At 44.9% G+C, this 7977-nt stretch overlaps 1 long non-coding RNA gene across 1 annotated transcript in view; it reads left to right on the top strand.

The window, feature by feature from the left end:
* The first annotated feature begins 947 nt into the window (after window positions 1-947).
* LOC140407913 (uncharacterized) overlaps window positions 948-7977 on the top strand; it is a 33682-nt gene continuing 26652 nt past the window's right edge. The window contains exons 1-2 of the long non-coding RNA XR_011939885.1: window positions 948-1030; window positions 5715-6073. This is a non-coding gene — a long non-coding RNA (uncharacterized lncRNA). The remainder of the gene's footprint in view (window positions 1031-5714; window positions 6074-7977) is intronic.

The following is a 7977-nucleotide window of genomic DNA, read 5'->3' as shown; positions in this document are numbered from 1 at the left end:
TTGGCAAAACACACCATTTGGCATTGCATGTGAAAAATAGCCATATAACCGAAGTAGCAGCCCACGAGCGGCGCATAACTCAACAGATGTCAGTCAGTCCAGCAAGATAAAAGTCAGAAAAAGAAAAGAAAAAGAAAATGAGAAAAACATTAAGAATTAGATGAGGAAATATTTAGCCAATTCCAAGTACAGATCCAGACTCAGACTATCTGTCACAGCAGTAATACAGAAAAGGAATTATTTTAAAAAAAAGATTGTAATTGCTCTTTTGTTTTGCTTTGTTTTGATTTAAGTCGGTGTGGGAGATTTGTGATGATGTTAATGAAAAAAGCAAGCACAGCACTAAATTTAAACCCACAGACCCTATCAATAAATTACTGTACTGTGCAAGTAACAGTCAGAAACTATCACTGTTATTGTATTGTTAACCTACATTAATAAAGAAAGTTAAAATAACTTAGTTTTACGAAGACATTTGCAACAAAACAGACTTTCTGTCCATTGACGTGCAATACATCTCTCAAATGTTGTCGACAGTCAATAGCTCCATTACGCTGGAGCACGCTGTGTTTACACAGATGTCTGGAGCTTTGCTCAGGACTTTGAGCCCTTACGGATTTCTGCCAGAAGAAAGAAAAATAAATCAGAAACATTCTTACATTAAGAGAGTACGGTTTCAGCAATGATTTTTTTTTAAAAAGAAAAAATATAAGTTTGATGAATGATTTTTGTAAAAAAAAAAGAAAATGAAAGAGTGCAGAAAAAAGCAGTTTATACTTTTTCTCGACCTGCTCCTTAAAGGGGCATTGTCTTACGATGGAGGCAACCGAGGCGAGCAATTATAACAACAGCTTAATACAATTAGCAATAGGTTTGACATTATCCAGCATGATGGTAGATTGCAATCTGAGTGATTTTTTTTTCTTTGTGTAAACAGCAGAGAGCACATGGATTGAAGTTTTTGAAAATGGTATTACAAAACGAAGATTGTAACAGACCCACACTGTGCCCCTGTGTTCGATACTGCAAGGTGGGTGGTTTGTCCGTAGGTTTGCCAGACAGAAATTCTGTCCTTTAACCTGATTCGCAGCACTTGCTACAGTGTGAGTTTGTGTTCTGTATGTAAAATGGAATGAAAGATACCTTTACCATGCATCACTTTGTTCCAATCGCCCATGATAGGTCGAGCATTTCCCTAATTGCCCTTGATAGCTTAAAGGCCAAGTCTAGCTTTTCCTTGCAATCCCAAATGGAATTAGACAGGATAGCAGTGAAACAGAGGGAAAATTGGGCACTATGGCCTTCTGCAACATTTCTGCCCTTAGCTCTTCCATTCTCCTCATCATCCATTCCCACACCGACTGCACAGAAATGTTAGTAATGGGGGCAGGGCCCAGCTTCATGCCTAATTTTTCTTCTCCAGTTACCTCCACTCCCAGGACTGCCAGGTGACAGTAGTGATAGTCAAGGCCTAAAAAAAATCTTTGAGGGTTAAATTAGACATGTAATACCGGCACTGCACGGTCACAAATGACTCGAAAATGGGGTCTGAGAAACCATCTAGACAAATGGATTGGTGTGTGCATGTACCTCACGATTGTCAGCTGCATGTAGAGCAGCGAGGTGATGACACAAATCAGTGTGCAATGCTGTTTCGGTGCCGGTGCTGCTATTTTTAAACTCCACACTCCAGCCAGCCTTAACCTTGCATAGCTAAACACAACTTTAAGTGGAATGAAAGAACCCTCCCCACAAACATTACTTAAAGGGATCATAAATTACTTATATGTTAGTTCCTGGATCATTTCTTCTGGCTACTGGTGCAGTTTTACATGTTTTTGGAGCATTCGTAATCTTGGTTAAGCAGGAGGAGCATGAGGAAGAGGAGGAGCATGAGGAAGATGGGGAGCTTGATGAAGAGGAGGAGCATGAGGAAGTCGAAGAGCATGAGGAAGGGGAGGAGAATGAGAAAGAGAAGGAGCATAAGGAAGAGGAGGAGCATGACAAAGAGGAGGGGTGTGAGGAAGAGGTAGGAGCCTGAGGAAGAGGAGGAACCTGAGGAAGAGGAGGAGCCTGAGGAAGAGGAGAACCCTGAGTAAGAGGAGAACCCTGAGGAAGAGGAGAACCCTGAGGAAGAGGAAGAGCCTGAGGAAGAGGAGACGTCTGAGGAAGAGGAAGAGCCTGAGGAAGAGGAGAAGCCTGAGGAAGAGGAGAAGCCTGAGGAAGAGGAGAACTCTGAGGAAGAGGGGGGACCTGAGGAAGAGGATGAGCCTGAGGAAGAGGAGGAGCCTGAGGAACAGGAGAACCCTGAGGAAGAGTAGGAGCCTGAGGAAGTGGAGGAGCCTGAGGAAGATGAGAACCATGAGGAAGAGGAGGAGCCTGAAGAAGAGGAAGAGCCTGAGGAAGAGGAGAACCCTGAGGAAGTGGAGGAGCCTGAGGAAGAGAAGGAACCTGAGGAAGAGGAAGAGCATGAGGAAGAGAACCCTGAGGAAGAGGGGGAATCTGAGGAAGAGGAGGAGCCTGAGGAAGAGGAGCCTGAGGAAGAGGAGTACCCTGAGGAAGTGGAGGAGCCTGAGGAAGAGGAGGAACCTGAGGAAGAGGAGGCGCATGAGGAAGAGAACCCTGAGGAAGAGGAGGAACCTGAGGAAGAGGAGAACCCTGAGGAAGAGGAGGAACCTGAGGAAGAGGTGGATCGTGAGGAAAAGGAGGAGCATGAGGAGGAGGAGAACCTTGAGGAAGAGGAGAACCCTGAGGAAGAGGAGGAACCTGAGGAAGAGGAGGAACATGAGGAAGAAGAGAACCTTGAGAAAGAGGAGAACCCTGAGGTAGAGGTGGAGCCTGAGGAAGAGGAGAACCCTGAGGAAGAGTAGGAGCCTGAAGAAGAGGAGGAGCCTGAGGAAGAGGAGAACCCTGAGGAAGTGGAGGAGCCTGAGGAAGAGGAGAACCCTGAGGAAGAGGAGGAGCCTGAAGAAGAGGAAGAGCCTGAGGAAGAGGAGAATGCTGAGGAAGAGGAGGAAACTGAGGAAGAGGAGGAACCCGAGGAAGAGGAGGGGCCTGAGGAAGAGGAGGAACCTGAGGAAATGGAGGAGCCTGAGGAAGAGGAGAACCCTGAGGAAGAGGAGGAACCTGAGGAAGAGGAGGAGCATGAGGAAGAGGAGAACCCTGAGGAAGTGGAGGAGCATGAGGAAGAGGAGAACCCTGAGGAAGTGGAGGAGCCTGAGGAAAAGGGAGGACCTGAGGAAGAAGAGGAGCATGAGGAAGAGAACCCTGAGGAAGTGGAGGAGCAAGTGGAAGAGGAGGAGCCTGACAAAGAGGTGTATGAGGAAGCGGAGGTGGTGCAGAAGGGGAGGAGCATAAGGAAGAGGAGGAGCCTGAGGAAGAGGATCAGAAAGTGATAGTGAAGAAGCAGTAGGAAATGCAATCAGAAGTGGAGGAAAATAACAGAACAGGAGATTATAACGGAGATAGGTATTTTCTGCCCAGGCTCAATGAGAATAGACCACTCATGTGAAAAAACACACCACTTTGTTCTTTATTCTTTGTTCCCCATCACCAATAGTTCGACACTCCTTTTTATTCCTCAATCTCTGACCCTCTATCCCACAAAAATAAAAACTAACAAAAAATGCATGTATTTCAAACCAATTTTATACATTAACTCAGAATGGAATGCATACAAAAGTGAACTAATCATCCTTGTGCCTATCTTCTGTGCCTTTTTGCCTGTCTTACTGTTGCTGTGAGGTGTGTCGCAGTGGCTGCTGCATGGGAGGTGAAAGACGTCAATTGAGGAGACTGCTTTAGGCCTTGGAGCATAACCTTGAGTAGCCTTAATTTAGGCTTAGCGAGCCGAGCTTCCGAATGTAGCATTTCACTATGGACTAGAGCAGTCTGGTATATTGGCTGACAGGCAATGGCAAGGTCACTGACTCTGCACTACCTTCTCCTGCAAGACAAAGGGAAGTACATGAGTGAACCTCCTGCAATGTGTTCGACTCATGAAGTCGTCATGGTTGAGTGTGAATGAGCTGTGAGGTATGGATGCAAGGCTCATAACAGAGCTTGGTGTGTGAGGATGAGATAAAACATGGTGTTGAGTATTGCTTGATAGTTATTGTTGGTACATGGGGGATGGCAGTGTACTGAATTGAGCAGGTGGATCAGGCAAGTGCTGCAGTTGATAGAATATGCCCTTTGAAGATAAAACTCACATTTACCTTGGAAACGCATGCCAATCTGGTGAACTTTCTTTTACGCTAGCATCATGTTCTTGGTGCCGCACCCCTGGCATTTACTTCTGATGCTATTTCTTCCCACTGCCTCCTGAACAATAATGAAACAACAACTTGCATCTATATCGTGCCTTTAACATGATAAAACATCCTGTGGTGCTTCAAAGGAGTATTATCCATCAAAGCTTGACACTGAGCCACATAAGGAGAAATTACGTCAAATGACCAAAAGCTTGGTCAACGAGGGAGTTTTTCAGGTGTCTCTCAAAGGTGAGGCATAGAGGCAGAGAAACTTTGGGAGGGAATTCCAGTGTGTAAGGCCTGCGCAGCAGAAGGCACAGCCACCAATGGTGGAACGATTAAAATCAGTATGTACATGAACCGGAAATTGAGCACAGAAATCTTGGGGAGTTATAGGCTTGGAGGAAAGATAGGGAGGGGAAAGGTCATGGAATGGCTTGAAAGCAAGGTTGAGAATGTTAAATTTGAGGTGCTGCCAGACTGGGAGCCAGTGTTGGTCAACAAGTACAAGGTGATGAGTGAACGGGCATTGCTGCAAGTTAGGGTAGAGACTGCAGAGCTTTCGGTGAGCACAAGACTATGGAGGATTAGAGGATGACCAAGAGTGCACTGGAATAGTCCAGCCTCTAGCTAACGAAGGGATGGTTGAAGGTTTCAACAGTAGATGATTTGAGGCAGGAGCAGAGTTGAGTTGGTTCTCGCTATCCAGCATGGTCAGCCACTCCTCAAATACCACAACACGCATTCACAAAGGACCCCCGACTCTTCTTACAGCCACAGTGCACCTCCCCTTTAAGAGGAGCAGACTGCCTTTAAAAATCTCCAACCATTCACAACATTTGGCCCTTTGCTGATGTGTGCAGCCAGTAAACAGCGAGCTCTGGCTGCCTAGACAAATCAGCAGGCAGCGCAAATCTAACATGCTGCCTGCCTAATCTACAGGCATGTATTAAATGAATCATATTCCTGATGCCTGCTTCGGGGTTGTTCAATTTGATTAACCTCCGGGGAGACCTCTTCCAACACGTTGAATGGTATCCACTGTTGTCGTGCTGCAGGTATCAATTCTGAAGCAGCAACAATGGAATTTTTGAAGCTGGCAGCAATTGGCGCCCTCTCAGAATCCTGCTGGGTCTCCATCCCTGAGTAACCAGGGCAGGAAAGGCTGGTGTGATGGTATCTCACTGGCGATGGCACTGGAGATTTTTTCCCTATCACATCACTGCAATAAGATCAAATAAACCAACCCAAGGGGTCAGCAAGAGTTTTTGAAATTGTTTGTTTACAAAATACTCCAATGAATGCAATCCCCATCCGGCAGGTTTGGTTTGATCCAAGATGGCAACTGGAGGGTGAGCACAGCTGAGTTAAGATTTCAGTATTGGGACTTCGGGGGGCGGGGATGGGGGGGTATGCTGTGGACCTACAATTTGTAAAATTCACTTTAATGCCCCTGAATAGGAGAATGCGAGCTTACGCCTGCAATTTGAAAGCGCTTTCCTGGAAACACAGAGAAAAACGTGGTGACCTCATGCATCCCTGGTCACCTGCTCAAGACTGGAAGTGGCAAGTTTTTTTAAGCCTATCTTCACACACACACACTTTTTTCCCTTTGGGGAATAGCTGGAGTCCCGAGCTGACTATCAGCCCATTGAACCACATTATGAACACTCCTTCTGTGGCCAACAGTCCTGACGCTGGACTCGAACCCGGAGCTTCTGGTCCAGACGCAGTGGTGCTACCTGCGGTGCCACAAGACCTCCTAAACTGACAAGTGACAAGCCATCATCTGTCTGTCCGCTTCATTAACAATAGCAAAGGTAAGTGGATTGTTTTTAAATTAAATAAACAAGCAAATCAATCGTGCACAATGTTGATCGACTTGTGGGCAATACTTTTTTTTACATTTCTATTCCGGCAAGTGTGGAAACATGAGATCATATTTCCACTGAAACCTTTCCTTTTCAACAATCAGGATGGTGTCTCACAGAAGCTATTGCTATGGGTTACCTTTTCGCTATTCTAGACAGTTACCACAACAGTATTGCCTCTCTCCCTGTGGGAGGACAGTATCCCCTTACACTTTTAAACTGAAGTGCACAGTTCATGCACATCACAGGTTTATTGAACACTGAGGGCTTTTGGAACATTCCCACTCCTCCTCATTCAGCTTCCTGTGCCTTCAACTCTTTAACCATGTCACTCACCAGCCCTTCTCTAGCTAGCCACTGGGCATGCTTCCCCCAGCAGATGGGATGAAACAACTGTATCCAGTCATGCGTTAAAAGTGCCAGAGGGAGGAAGTTTTACAGGAATACCATATGCTTTGTAAATAAATGTATTCATGAGAAATGATTTAATGTGAATTGATTTTCAACGCTTTTGGTCATTAGGTATGGTGATAGAGGAGGCACATCTCTCAATTCAGGAAGTTACACTGTGGTAAATGGATACTTATGGGTGAGAGGATTAATACTGCATGACTTTTTTTTATACCACAAATTTTGAAAATTGTCCTAAGTCACTCTTAATTCACCAAAAACCGTCTGCCTTAAAGTTTGGTCACAGTTTGTAACACAAGAAAGTCCATTTAAAGTGAAAGTGCAATGTAATAAATCCAGACAACTCAGAAGCACACATAGATAACTACCTCTTGGATAAGTGACTAAAAGGTGCCAGTGTCGGTCAAACAGGAGTCACCACTTTAGGGATAGGGTGAACGTGTGGGGGCATGGTAAGGTCGGTGCTGGGAGTGTGAATTTCACTGCAAAAATAAGGGTCTTGCTGCTGATGCAACTTGATTATCTTATGTTAATTGTGCAGCTTGTATCAAGAGGTGTATAGATATGCTCATAGATTGAAAGGAGGTTGGCTATCAAAAGGCAAGTTTGTGTTTATTGGTAACATGATCTTAATTAGCACCTAACAAAAAAGCTGGTGGCTAGTGAGAGATAAATGCTGGGTTAGATATAGTATTGAAAGTCCTTTGTGTTCAGAAAACAAAGTGCAACAGGACATATTCTTATCAAAGAAGCCATTGTGCTGCAATACAGTCCTAAGGTTTTCCTTTGCCCCTGCAGGTTTCCCTTGCCCTCCTGAAGGTGCTGACTCAGACTGGAGTATTGTTTAACAGGTGCTAGCAACTCTTTGGTATTTCACTCCTTGGCTGTTCTTGCAGTTTGAGAATGGGCGAGAATTGTCCACAGGCTATGGGATAGCCAGTCCACAGGATCCATGGAAAGAGAAGCAGAATTACCGTTTCAAGTCTTGTTTCGAGTTCTGTAGAAGGGTCATATGGCCTCGAAATGTTAACTCTGATTCTGTCTCCACAGTGCTGCCAGGCTAGCTGAATCTATCCAGCATTTCCTGTTCTTGTTTCTGTTTTTATTTTAAAATATTGAACGTTGGCCGGAAAAAAGGGCTATACCGTTGACAACCAATCATTATCCAATTGGGTAGTGAGTCTTTTTATTTTCCAATTGGGGTAAGAAAGGCACAAGGATGGATATATTTGCCGAATAATGGCTGGAGCGTTTGGGCAAGGCATGTGATAAAACCTCCAGGAATATATTTAATCACAGTTTGCAACTGTACTGTAGGGACAAGGGTGTATCAGAATTAATCCCCCTCCTGGTTTCACCCAACAGCTACATAATGTACACGTACATTTTCCAATCAGTATCACTAGATAGTGATCAGCAGCTGGAAATTGTGGCTGGGTTCT

The sequence above is a fragment of the Scyliorhinus torazame genome, chromosome 2 (genome assembly GCF_047496885.1).
Source record: "Scyliorhinus torazame isolate Kashiwa2021f chromosome 2, sScyTor2.1, whole genome shotgun sequence".
Taxonomy (NCBI): Eukaryota; Metazoa; Chordata; class Chondrichthyes; order Carcharhiniformes; family Scyliorhinidae; genus Scyliorhinus; species Scyliorhinus torazame.
This window is presented reverse-complemented; position numbering and strand designations above follow the sequence as displayed.